Source organism: Aotus nancymaae, unplaced genomic scaffold (genome assembly GCF_030222135.1).
Source record: "Aotus nancymaae isolate 86718 unplaced genomic scaffold, 86718_ANA_hifiasm-v0.15.2.pri h1tg000064l_1, whole genome shotgun sequence".
NCBI lineage: Eukaryota > Metazoa > Chordata > Mammalia > Primates > Aotidae > Aotus > Aotus nancymaae.
This window is the reverse complement of record NW_026988479.1, coordinates 32,744,110-32,757,798: the sequence shown is the minus strand read 5'-3', so window position 1 is coordinate 32,757,798 and position 13,689 is coordinate 32,744,110. Positions and strand designations below refer to the sequence as shown.

The window sequence follows — 13,689 nt, the reverse complement described above, 5'->3', positions numbered from 1 at the left end:
TGAGCACCACGATCCTCAGCCAATGAGCCGATGCTCAAGAACGGGTTGGGTAAACAACAGGCACTGAATCAAGGTTGGCTAACGGGATCATATTTGACTGCAGCGTGGCGCTCCGGGCTGGAACAGCGAGACAGCTGCGCGACCCCGAGACGCCGCGCGCCCGGCGGCAGAGTCTACGCCGCGGATTAGCTGCCGAGAAAGGGGGCGTGGCTCGTGGCGGCAGGTGGGCGGGGCTAATCTCTGGCCGTAAATACGGCGCCACATGGCACTGACTCACGAGGGCGGGGGCGGGCTGGCGGGGCGCAGGCGCGCTGAGGGCGGGAGCCCTTCGGCCTCCATGGCCCCTCCGGCGACAGCGACATCTCGCGAGAACGTGAGCGAGAGGCGGGGCTCAGGCGCCGGGGGCGGGACCGGCGAGGGCGGCCTCCGGAGGGTCCGCTAGTCGCGGGGCGGCGGCGGCGACGGCGGCGGCTGCGGGCGCTAGGTGAGAGGAGCGAGTTGAGGGGCGCGGAGGGCGGCGGGTGGCGGGCGGCGGGCTAGGGGCGCGGCCTCCCTCTCTCTCGGCCGGTGCGGAGCTCCTGGGGCCGGGGCTGGGGTCCCGGACCGCGCTGAGGGGTACGGGTCGGTTCTCTTCAACCCGGCTTGGCGGGCGCGGCATGGGCCCGGGTTTGAGTCCCCGCGCCGACGCGCTTTGTGACCTTGGCCTGGCGCGCGCCCTCTCTGAGCCCCGCTCTTCGCATTTGGCCTGGGGACCCAGCCTCGGGGCCCTGATCAGCGCGTTCTGCGGTTCCTCAGGGTCTGGACGAGAAATTCGTGGTTCTGATTCAGCGACGGCAGAGGCTGCAGCGGCCCCTCCGGCCCCCAGGAGTCCCCCTGCCCGGCATCAGCCTCTGCCGCCCCGTAGGGGCATGACCGCTTCCCTGGCATGGAGTTCCAGGGCCCCCGGCCCCCTAGGACCCCCCGTGCCCGCTGTCACCTGAACGGGGCTCCCCCGATCCCCCAGAGCCCCCCCCCCCCGTGCCGGCTGTCACCTGAACGGATCTCCCCCTCCAACTCCCCCCCACCCACCGTGCACGCTGTCAGCTGAACGGGGCTCCCCGGCCCCGCCGACCGCAGCCTTGGAGCCTACAGATGCCAGCAGCACCGCCAGGTCGCTCAGGGTATCCCTTAAATGACCTCTCGCTCCAGAAGCCGCAGCCCTGCCCCTCTGCAAGAGGAAACCGTGCATTTAGCCTGGGAACAGTGGGACTCAGACCTCCTCTGCGGGCTCCCGGCCTCCAGGACACCACTGGCAAAGCCTTGGCTCGGGCAGAGGCTCCGTCTGGCAGGCAGCACAACAAGCCGTAGTGTTTTCAGCATTATTAAATTATTTAGTTCCTAATCGGGGCTGTGGGGACTCGGAAGCCCCGGGGTGAATAGGAATGTGAGTTGCAGGCGCGGTGCTGGACGTGGTACATCTTCCAGGACACCAGGCCCTACAGTGGTGCTCCTGGCTGTGGGTGGCTGCGGACAGCTCAGCAGGTCCCCCCCACCCTTACACCAGGACAGGGGTTAGCCCCCCTCCGTGAGTATCTGGTGTCAGAATGAGGACGGAAAGAAAATGGGGGTAGTGAGGAAATTGCTACACAAAGGTGCAACGGTTGACATCTGAAAGAGCGCCTGCCTGGAATGGCATAGATGTTTGATTTCCCTGCATAGGAGTTTATGGGACTTTGGGCTGATGCTTTGGGGCCAGCAGTAACTGTCTGCTGTCACTCAGCAGGCTCTGGCTTTATTATCAAACCTCCAGTTGAGTGCAAGATGCCAAGCTGGGATAGATGGCGGTAACAGCGTGGGCCTTGCCCTGGGAGCTCATGGTCAGCCTGGCCACCACAGTGTGGGGTTGAGGCTGTGGTCCAGGCGCTAACAGAATGTGGAGACATTTTCTGACATTTTCCACAGTAGAGAGGACCTATGAGTTGGGCGTTGAAGCATGAGTGGAGTTCAGAACATTCCAGGTGGAGGCAAAGGCATGCAGAGATGTGGAAGTGAAAGCGACGTTTGGGGGAGACGGTGGGTCGCTGTGTTCTTGGTGAGGTGGGGTTTGAGGATTGGGTTGGAAGCTAAGTCTGGAAGGCTGGGTGCTGTGACTCATACCTGTGATCCCAGCACTTTGGGAGGTCGAGGGGAGTGGATCACCGAGGTGAGGAGTTCAAGACCAGCCTGGCCAACACGGCGAAACCCCGTCTCAATAAAAATACAAAAATTAGCTGGGCGTGGTGGCGCACACCTGCTGAGGCAAGAGAATTGCTTGAACCCGGAGGCGGAAGTTGCAGTAAGCTGACTTCTGGCCACTGCACTCCAGCCTCGGTGACAGAGTAAAAAAAAAAGACTGGAAAGATGGGTTTCTGATTGTGCAGGGCCCTGAAGCCTGTGCGAGGGAGTTTGAGCTTTTATTCCTTTGATGGGGGTTTGGGTGCAATGCGATTGGATGTGTTTCAGAAAAATGGTACTAGTGAGAATACGGGAGGTGGGTTTCGTGTCTGGGCAGTGGAGCTGAGTTGAGTAGCCTTGTGGGCTATGGGTCTGGGACAGTGGCTGAGAGAGAGGGGATGGGCATGGAGCTGAAAGATGGTGCCAGATCCACTGGGCTGTGGCACTTTGTGGGATATGACCTGTAATAGCAAGGGCAGCTGGGATTTCTCACCTGCGATGAGGAGAGCTGGGGCTGGGTGGTTAGACCTGCAGAGTTGGCGGCATTTGTGGCCATCCTGGAGGAGATGTATCCTTGTAGAGAAGAGACAGCCTGTACAAGGAGGGAATCCCCAGGAACCCCAGCGGGAAGGGATCAAGGGTGGAAGAGAGGCCTTTTGGTTGGCTGACTTTGGACGTGCCATTCCTTGACTATGCAGTCATTGAGGCTGGCAGGCGATTCTCTTCTAGACTGGGCCCAGGGCTGAAGGAGTCATTGGTGGAAAAAGAGCAGTTATTGATAATACTGTAACACGTGCAGCTCCTTTGTCTTTTAAAAAAAAACCTTGCATCTTGAGTTTCAGTTCTTAAATTGTCTTTCTCTTCAGAGAGTAGCTGTTAGTTTCACACCTATTTAGTGGGTCTGTGGTTGTAGGTGGGGCTGTGATTCTCCAGCCCTGGAGATAATTGACTCTCCAACTTATTACTTCCTGCTGTTAACCAAGGTGGTGGTTTCTGTAACCATTTAGGAACTTTAAAAATATTTCAGAGAAGAATGGGAAACACCAGGCACAGTTGAGTGCAGGGTGGGGGTGCAGTGCTGTACAGGGCACAGGAAGAGGAAGCGAACAGGGCCCCTTTGGCTCCCAGAACATGACCAGCTGGGACTTTTCCCTCTAGGCAGGAGGCTGGATGTCTTTGGGGAATCTGAGTAGCCCAAGAGTAAAGACCTAAAATTAATGACATCAGAGGGTCCCCAGTCAGCAGACCCAGCTGGATCCCTTGCTAACAAAGCCCATAATTAATAACTCCCTCCCAGTGTTCAAGGCATCAAGATTTAAAAATTCTCATCCCTTAAATATGAGCAGATAACCAAGGGCATCTGAATAAAACCTCTGCTACGGGAGATAGAGACTGCAGTACACACTGGGAAGCACAGCGTGCAGGAAGGAGCCGTAGAAAACAGGCTGCCATTAATGGACACATGGAGAAAATATCACATACATGAGGTGGGAACAGGAAGCTCTAAAAAAAAGCCACCAAAAGGAGCATTCAGAGATCCCAAAAGAGAACTCTCAGATATAAATATATATATATATATATATATAAGCAGAAATAAGAAAATCAGTTAGTGGGTAAAAGATAAAGTTGAGGAACTCCCTTAGAAAGTAGAACAGAAAAGCAATGAGGTGGAAAAAGAAAAAAGAAACAGGATCAGATCAGGAAACCGGCAGCTGAATAGTAAGAGTTTCAAAGCTGAGGAGAGAGGATCGCTTGAGGCCAGGAGTTCAAGACCAGCCTGGGCAATATAGCAAGACCCCATCTCTACAACAGAATTTAAAAATTAGCCAGGTATGGTGGTGTGCACCTGTAGTCTCAGCTACTTGGGAGGCTGAGGTGGGAGGATCACTTGAGCCTAGGAGTTCGAGGCTGCAGTGAGCTGTGATCATGCCACTGCAATCCACCCTGAGTGACAGAGCAAGACCCCATCTCTAAAAAAATAAAATAAAATACTTTTTAAAAAGTTTCAGCAAGAAAGAATAGGGAAAACAGGATGAAATTCACAAAATAATTTCCTAGAACCCAAACTTTCTGGGTTAAAGAGGCCTACCCAGTGGCTAACACCATGGGTGAAAATGCAGGTATCCTTCACTTTCCTAGCCTCTTCACTTCCCAACTCTGATATTAAAGGCCTGGGAAGGAAGGCTAGGTATGGTGGCTCATGCCTGTAATTCCAGCAACTTGGGAGGCAGGTGGATCACTGAGGTCAGGTGTTCCATTGAGACTAGCCTGGTCAACATGGTAAAATCCCATCTCTACTAAAATAAAACAAAACAAAAAAATTGTTTGGGCATGGTGGTAAGCACCTGTAATCCCAGCTACTCGAGAGGCTGAGGCAGGAAAATCACTTGAACCCAGGAGGCGGAGGTTGCAGTGAGCCAAGATCGTGCCACTGTACTCCAGCCTGGGTGACAGAGCAAGACTCCGTCTCAAAATAAATAATATAAATAAATAACTAAATGCCTGGATAGTGAGGCTGAATTTCAGATAGAGACTAGTGAGAGCTTGGGAGGGGAAGGATTTATTTGATAGCATGTCTGCAGCTGTCGACCCCAGAATTTGGATAAGAGTTCGGAGGCTGGGCACTGTGACTCACACCTGTAATCCCAGCACTTTGGGTGGCCAAGGTGGATAGATCACTTGAAGCCAGGAGTTTGAGACCAGCCTGGCCAATATAGTGAAATCCCATCTGTACGACAAATAAAAAAATTAGCTGGGTGTGGTGGCATGAGCCTGTAAATACAGCTACTGGGGAGGCTGAGATAGGGGAATTGCTTGAACCTGGGAGGCAGAGGTTGCAATGAGTCGAGATCACACCACTGCATTACAGCCTGTGCAACAGAGTGAGACTATATCTCAAAAAACAAAAAAAAAAAAAAGAAAGAAAGAAAGAGATGCTTGCATACCCACTCCAGGATGTACTGTTGTGAAATCAGGAGGAAAAAGTAAAAACACATCACAAATAGGTCATCATAGGTCAAGAGGTAGAAGGTTAAAACAGGTGGAAAAAGGCAAAAGAGAAAGAACTAACTCCAAATAAAATGAAAAGAAGCAGAAGGGCTTGGACTTTTTCAAAGCAGCACTGGATGGCAGGAGACGGAGGGCCTTGCTTTCAAAATTCTGAGGGAAGGCGTTCCAGCCTGGAAGTCTACACTCAGGCAAGGGAGGTAGGGTAAAGACATCTTCAGATATGCTCCCAGATTTGCTCCTGTGCTTTAAGGAGGCGATTGGCAGATGTGGGCTCCCCAGATGAGGCAGTAAGTCTAGACAGAGACGGGCTGGTGGGAACAGGATTTCCCCCAGGTGAGAGGTGGGCAGAACATGCCAGAGGGAGATGCCAGCCAGGTGCTGGCGTGGAGAGCAGACATGTTCTGACCCCAGCTAGTCAGAGGCTCCTTGAAGAGATTCTTGAGTAGATGATGAAATTAGCAGGACACCTGATGTGCTGGAACATCTGGAGAGGAGTTGAAACAGCTGGCAGAGTTGGGGGGGATTAGTGATAAGTATTAAACAAAGCAAATGAAAACACGAGACTCTTATTAGTTCCAGAGAAAATAAACCATCGTGCGGGAAAAGAAAAATAATTATGGTGTACACAAGGCGCAGTTGTGGATAGCCTCTCCACAATGATAATAATTTATGTAAACACTGGCTGCTGCTCTCATTGAAATTATGATGCGCCTGGGTGGAGAAGGTGTGGGGAGGAGATGAAGTGGAAAGGTTGGGGAGGACACAGCTACATTTTCACCTGTTGCCACGGGAAATCAGTCACTAATGCCCCAAGCTGAACAACCAAAGGCTCACTCTGAAGGCAGACATTAAAAGAATTACGGAGAGGGCAGGGCGAGGTGGTTCACGCCTGTAATCCCAGCACTTCTGGAGGCCGAGGCAGGAGGATAGCTTGAGTCCAGGAGTTCGAGACCAGCCTGGGCAACATGGCGAAACCCTGTCTCTACTGAAAATACAAAAATTAGGCGGACATGGTGGCATGTGTCTGTAGTCTCAGCTCCTTGAGAGGCTGAGGTGGGAGGATCACTTTGCTTGAGCCCGGGAGGCAGAGATTGCAGTGAGCCAGGAGTGAGCCATTGTACTCCACTGTAGCCTGGGCAACAGAGCAAGACTCTGTCTCAAAAAAAAAATCATGGAGAAAGGCAGAGGTGAGAAAGGGAAAGAGGGACAGGGACTGCTAGGTTTCCTAATAAACTTCACCTCACAGAATGATTTCACTCTTTCATGGATATGTATGTATAGCACTGAATTGACACAAATGGGAACAGTCTCAGATCGGCTTTCTGCTTTGATGGAGTGGGGGCCCTTGCCTGCCTCTATGCACTAGCCTATTAGCAGGGAGGGTTTCCTTGCTCTGATTTCCTCTTGGTTATATCATTGTTTGCTGTATTCTGTCTTCTCGTTGTGGTCATTTATCAGAGATTCTGAGTGCTTTTTTTTTTTGAGACAGAGTCTTGTTCTGTTACCCGGGCTGGAGTGCAGTGATACGATCTCATTGCAGCCTCTGCTTCCTGGGTTCAAGCAATTGTGATTATAGGCATGAGCTGCCACTCCTGGCCGAGCACTTTCTTTCATCATTCTTTTTCTTTAGGCTTTTTGTAAGGGGGTTTTAAAACATACCTACCAGTAGAGAGGATAGCATTATAGGTCATTCTTCACCTATCCCCGAGTTTCAGAAATTAGGCAATCAGTCTGTCATGTTTGTCTGTTTTTTTGTTAAAATGACACCTCTTTCCTGAGCAACTACTGAATGGCAGACACAGCTGTGAGACAGGATGAGGACATTCCTTTTAAGGTTTCAGTGCAGGAAACAGGCAATGAGTGGATTAACCAGTGAATATGAATTATTTGAGGCTGGGCATGGTGGCTCATGCCTGTAATCCTGACACTTTGGGAGGCTGAGGCGGGAGGATCGTTTGAGCCCAGGATTCAGGGATTCTGAATTGCACTACTGCACTCCAGCCTCTATTATTTTTAGAGACCCTACTCTAAAAATAATAAATAAATAAAACATTTGAAGTAGGGATGGGATCAGTGCTGCTATGGAGAACACCAGGGTATGGGGGTGGGGAGTGCAGGGTAGAGGCCAGGACCTACTCTCTCGGGGTGGTCAGGGAAGGCCTTGCTGAGGAGGTGAGCATTGAGCAGAGATCCGAAGGACTGTGGGCCTGCCCTGGGATTCCTCAGCTGAGGGACGGCAGTGCAGAGGCCCAGCATTAGGAGCCTGCTGGGTGCTGTGGGTGAACGGCAAGGAGACTGTTGAGTCTGGAGTGGGTCGCCGAGGGGCACTGTGGTAGGAGATGAGGTCGGTGGAGTCCTGGTCATGGGCCATTGGAAGGACTTGAGATAGGAAGCCACTGGACTCCATCGATCAGAGATGACATGATCCGACTTTTAACAGAATAACCATGGCTTTGGGGTGGAAATTGGATTGTATTGGCCTGAGAGCAGAAGCAAGGAGACCGGTTTGGAGGCTGTTGCAATAACTCAGGTGAGAGCTTATGGTGATTGGGGCAGGGTGGGGTGTAGGTAGGACAGAGAGGATGAGACAAATTAGAGCCTGGATACCTATTTATTTATTTATTTATTTATTTATTTTTAAAGTTTGAAACAAGATCTCTCTCCCAGGCTGGAGTGCAGTGGTGTGATGACAGTTCACTGCAGCTTCAACCTCCTGGGCTCAAGAGCTCTTTCCACCTCAGCCTCCTGAGTAGCTGGGACTACAGGTGTACACTACCATACTTGGCTAATTTTTAAGTTTTTGTACAGATGGCTTCTTGTTACGTTGCGCAAGCTGATCTTGAACTGCTGGTTTCAAACAGTTACCCTGCCTTGGCCACCTAAAGCGTTGGGTTTACAGGCATGAGCCACTGCACCTGGCCTGAGCCTGGATATATTTTGCATGTAAAGCCCCAAGCAGGTTCTTAAATTGATCATGGTGAAGTTTATTATCATTTTCTTCTGAAATAATTTCTTTGAATGACTTAACACTCTTTTTTTTTTTTTTTTTGAGACGGAGTCTCACTCTGTTGCCCAGGCAATCTTGGCTCACTGCAAACTCCGCCTCCCGGGTTCAAGCAGTTTCTCTGCCTCAGCCTCCCAAGTAGCTGGGATGATAGCTGCCTGCCACCACGCCCAGCTAATTTTTGTATTTAGTAGAGATGGGGTTTTGCCATGTTGGCCAGGCTGGTCTCCTGACCTCAGGTGATCCACCCACCTCAGCTTCCCAGGTGCTGGGATTACAGGCATGAGCCACCATGCCCAGCCAAGAATTGACTTAGTTCTTAAGTCAGTTGAGTCAAATGAGTTATCATTTGGATTCTAGAGTCAAATATCATGCAACAAGTATTTGAGCCTTATGAGGAATACAGAAGATACATGAGATAGGAACCTTATCTTCTAAGAACTTGAAACCCAGTTTGGGAATATTAGACTGGTGTACATGTGCTGATTTCCTATCTACTTGGCAAGTGCTCACTGACAGCTTAGAGACAGGAAGGAAGAGAACAGTGTGAGCTGATGGCCTCTGTGCTCTAGGACCAGCTCTGTGGGGAAGTTACTTTACGTCAAGGGCTAACTTGGGGCTCAGTTTTCATTCAGGTCTCCTGGGATATAAATCAACATTCCATTCTCATCAATGTGACTGTTTATTACATATTTTTATTTGGATATACTGTCAGATGTAGTTAACAACACAAATGAAGTAATTTTATAAGCAAATAAACCATAGTCCTGGAGGTACTGAGTAAAAATGTGTCTTACACTGGGGGTTTTAATGCAACACCACCGTGTGTAAATTGCAGGTAGTCCAGGATGTGCAGAAAGCAAATGTTGACACCAGTAACAGGAACTTTCCAAATTTTTGTTGACTACAGCAATGGGAAACTGCAGTGAATTATTTGCCTTATATAGTATCTATAGAGCTGGAAAAGAAGTAGATAGTTTCTGGTGTTTATGTCAGTAGCGTAAATAAATACACTTGAGCATTCTTGGACATCTTAATGAAGGTCATGCCACTTGATTTAGTGCTCAAGAGCTTGGTTATTTGGACACGAAGAAGCTACTTCCCCAGAAATAAAGGAAATAGAAATCTGACTGTCTAGTGAAACCTACCAATTCTGCATAAATATATACTGTAGAGGCCAGCAAGCAGAGTGACAAGGAAGGGGGGGCTCTCTGTCAACAACAGCCTGATTCTGATGCCAACTCTAAACATTGCAAGCTCTGTAGACTTGTGCAAGTGTGTAGCTACTTTGCCCCAGTTTCATCCCAGTTTGTGTGAGGATTAAACAATGTGTGCAAACCCCTTAGAACCTTACTTTTAAAAGCATGTTAGCTATTGTTATTGTTATTTTAAAAACAGTTGCAAATGGGCAGTCTTTTTTGACTTGAAAACTGGTTCTTGATAGAAAGCATGAATAATAATAAAAATAACACATATTTATGTAACAAATAGTTGAGGGCCTGATGAAAACAGATAAGTAAGGCTAGGGTGGAGTTTAAAGAAAGTGCTTTGCTATTGTATGAAACACTTAGCTGGTATTTTCTCGTTTTTGTACTTGGTAGCTCTGGTTAGCAGAAAGGCCTGGTTTGTTCTTTTGTAGATGGACTGAAACTCAGACATCTACAAAATGGCCCACTTAGCAGAGGCCAGACTTGCTCTCACTATCCCTTCCCTCTTCCTCCCAGTCCCTCCGTGTCTGTACGAAACTCTGCACTGGTGTTTTTCTTCTGTATTGTGGACATTGGTGAGAGCCAGGCCGTTGCATTCGTGTTGGAGAAGTTTGGCCTCTGGAGATCAGCTTCATAAAACTACACACATTTTCTTTTTAACTTTAAATCAAATGTATTGAGGTATAATTTACATGCAATAAAATGTACCCATTTTAAGCCTGCAGTTTGAGGAATGTAGTCAAACATATTCACCTTGTAACTGCCTCTGCAGTCAAACAGCAGTGCATTTCATTTCCATCACCCCAAGTTTCCTTGCGCTCCTGGGTGCAGTCTATGATTTCCGCCACAATTTCTGCCTCTTTTAAACATCATATAAATGGAACCATGCAGTATGCAGTCTTTTACGTCTGGCTTCTTCTTTTGCATTCGACCTGTGACATTCACCCATGAATCAGCATTTTACCCTTTTTACACTCACTTCGTGATGGACATTGGGGTTGTTTTAAGTTTCTTTTTTTTTTTTGGCATGGAGTCTCACTCTGTCGTCATCCAGGCTGGAGTACAATGATGCCATCTCAGCTCACTGCAACCTCCACCTCTCGAGTTTAAGCAATTCTCCTGCCTCAGCCTCCCGAGTAGCTGGGATTACAGGTGCCCACAAGCATGCCCAGCTAATTTAATAAATATTTTTAGTAGAGACAGGGTTTCACCATGTTGGCAAGGCTGGTTTCAAACTCCTGACCTCAGGTGATCCACCTATCTCAGTCTCCCAGAGTGTTTAAGTGTGAGCCACTGTGCCTGGCCAGTTTTGAGCTATTTTAAATAAAGCTCCAGTGAACATCCTTATGCAGATCTTTGCATGGACATGGTTTCATTTCCCTCGGATAGTTACTTAGAAGTAGAATTGCAGGGAATAATGTAAATATGTTTGATTCTTTTAGAAACTGCCAGGCCATTTTTCAGTGGTGATGCCATTTTATGCCTTCTTTGGCTCAAGCCACAGCCTCACCACCACTTGCTGTTATCAGTCTTTTTCATCTTAATCATTCTAGTAGTATGAGGTGGGTATCTCATTTTATTTAATTTATTTGTATTTATTTATTTATTTTTGAGACAGTCTCACTCTGTTGCCTAGGCTGGAGTGCAGTGGCACCATCTTGGCTCACTGCAACCTCTGCCTCCTGGGTTCAAGTGATTCTCTTGTCTCAGCCTCCTGAGTAGCTGCGATTACAGGTGCCCACCAACACACCTGGCTAATTTTTGTATTTTTAGTAAAGATGGGGTTTCACCATGTGGGCCAGGCTGGTCTCAAACTCCTGACCTCAGGTGATCCGCCTACCTTGGCCTCCCAAAGTGCTGGGATTACATGCATGAGCTACCATGCCTGGTCAGGTATCTCATTTCAATTTGCATTTCTTTGATGACCAATGATGATGAGCACTTTCCTGTGTGCTTTCTATTTGTACCTTTTCTTTTGTGAAATGTCTGTTCAAATTTTTTGCTCATTTTTTAGTCAGGTTTATTTTCTTCTTTTCAGTTGTAAGAGCTCTTTATGTATTCTGGGTATAGGCACTTTGTTAGATATACATACTGAGAATGTTTTCTCCCAGTCTGTCTTTTACTTTCTTTAATGGTAAAATTTGAAAATCCTAAGTTTTAAATTTTGATAAAGTCCAGTTTACCACATTTTCCCTCATGGTTCGTGCTTTTGGTATCCCAGCAAATCTTTGCCTTCTCCAAAGTCATGGAGATTTTTTCCTGTTTTCCTCTGAAAGTTTTGTTTTAGTGTTGATGTGTAGGGTTATGATCCATTATGAGTTAATTTTTGTGTGAGGCATAGGGTTGAGGTTCATTCTTTTCCATACAGATAACCAGTCGCTTCAGCACCATTTGTTGAAAAGATTGTTCATTTCTTATTGAATTACTTTGCCATCTTTTGAAAATAGATTAGCGACATACATGTGGATCATTTTCTGGACTTTCTGTTTCATTTATCTTTACAGGCATACTTCAGAGATGTTGCAGGTTCGATTCCGGACCACCATAATCAAGTGAATATCGCAATAAAGTGAGTCAAAGTTTTTTCATTTCCCAGTGCATATAAAAGTTATGTTTGGCTGGGCATGATGGCTCACACCTGTAATCCCTGTACTTTGGGAGGCTGAAGCAGGTAGATCACCTGAGGTCAGGAGTTTGAGACCAGCCTGGTGAACATGATGAAACCCCATCTCTACTAAAAATACAAAAAATCAGCCAGACATGGTGGCAGGCACCTGTAATCCCAGCTACTCAGGAGGCTGAGGCAGGAGAATTCGCTTGAACCCAGAAAGTGGAGGTTGCAGTGAGCTGAGATCGTGCCACTGTACTTCAGCCTAGGCAACAAGAGTGAAATTCCATCTCAAAAAAAAAAAAAATTATGTTTACACTATACTGTAGTCTATTAAGTATGCAATAACATTATGTCTAAGAAACAATGTGCATACCTTAATTTAAAAATACTTCATTGCTTGTCAGTGATAAAAGAATTGTGAAATGACAAAAAAAATAAAAAAAATGCTTTATTGCTAAAAAAAAAAATGCTAACAATTATCTGTGCCTTCAGCAAATGGCAATCTTTTGCTGGTGGAGGGTCTTGTCTTGATGTTGATGGCTGCTGACTGATCAGGGTGGTGGTTGCTGAAGGCTGCAGTGACTGTGGCAATTTCTTAAGACAGCAGTGAAGTTTGATGCATTTATTGACTCTTACTTTTGCAAAACGTTTTTCTGTAGCACGTGATGCTGTTTGATAACCTTTTACCCATAGTAGATTATCTTTTAAAATGAGTCAATCTCTCAAACCCTGCCACTGCATTATCAACTAAGTCTGTGGAATATTCTAAATCTTTTATGGTCATTTCAGCAGGGTTCACAGCATCTTTACTCAGAGTACATTCCTTCTCAAGAAACTGCTTTCTTTGCCCCTCCATAAGAAGCAACTCTTCATCTGTTAAGCCTTGATCATGAGATTGCAGCGATTCTGCCACATCTTCAGGCTCCCCTTCTAATTTTACTTCTTTTGCTGTTTCCACTACATCTGCTGTTACTTCCTCCACTGGGTCTTGAACCCCTCAGAGTCATCCATGAGGGTTGGAATCAATTTCTTCAAACTTCTATTGCCGGGCTCAATAGAAGTGGCTCACGCCTGTAATCCCAGCACTTTGGGAGGCCGAGGCCCATCCTGGTCAACATGGTGAAACCCCGTCTCTACTAAAAATACAAAAAAATTAGCTGGGCATGGTGGCGCTTGCCTGTAATCCCAGCTACTCAGGAGGCTGAGGCAGGAGAATTGCCTGAACCCAGGAGGCGGAGGTTGCGGTGAGCCGAGATCGCGCCATTGCACTCCAGCCTGGGTAACAAGAGCGAAACTCCGTCTCACAAAAACAAACAAACAAAAAACTTCTATTAATGTTGCTGTTTTTGATCACCCCCTTTGAATCCCGAATGTTCTTCATGACCTTAGGATGGTGAATCCTTTCCAGGTTTTCAGTTTACTTTGCCCAGATCCTAAGAGGAATCACTAGCCTTACAAATCACTTTGGAAGGCTTTAGCCTTACAAAATGTATCTCTTTAATAATAAGACCTAAAAGTCAGAATTACTCTGTGATCCATGGGCTGCAGAATGGTTGTGTTAGCAGGCATGAAAACAGAAACAGATCTCAGTCGATTTAGAGGTATATTTTGCCAAAGTCGAGAAAGAAACACAAGTCACCATAGGATCTGTGGCCTGTGCTTTT

The 13,689-nt window shown here is 47.4% G+C and overlaps 1 protein-coding gene across 4 annotated transcripts in view; it reads left to right on the top strand.

Annotated features, from left to right (window-relative positions):
• The first annotated feature begins 454 nt into the window (after positions 1-454).
• CHST12 (carbohydrate sulfotransferase 12) overlaps positions 455-13,689 on the top strand; it is a 28,569-nt gene continuing 15,334 nt past the window's right edge. For 2 of the 4 annotated variants that reach the window (XM_064366603.1, XM_012438566.2), the window contains exons 1-2: positions 3,765-7,732; positions 11,919-11,983. The gene's annotated coding sequence lies outside the window, so the exon portion shown is untranslated. Of the gene's footprint in view, positions 485-3,764; positions 7,733-11,377; positions 11,984-13,689 lie in introns of those variants that run through there. The other 2 variants (XM_012438564.2, XM_021667311.2) reach the window with 2 other exon arrangements.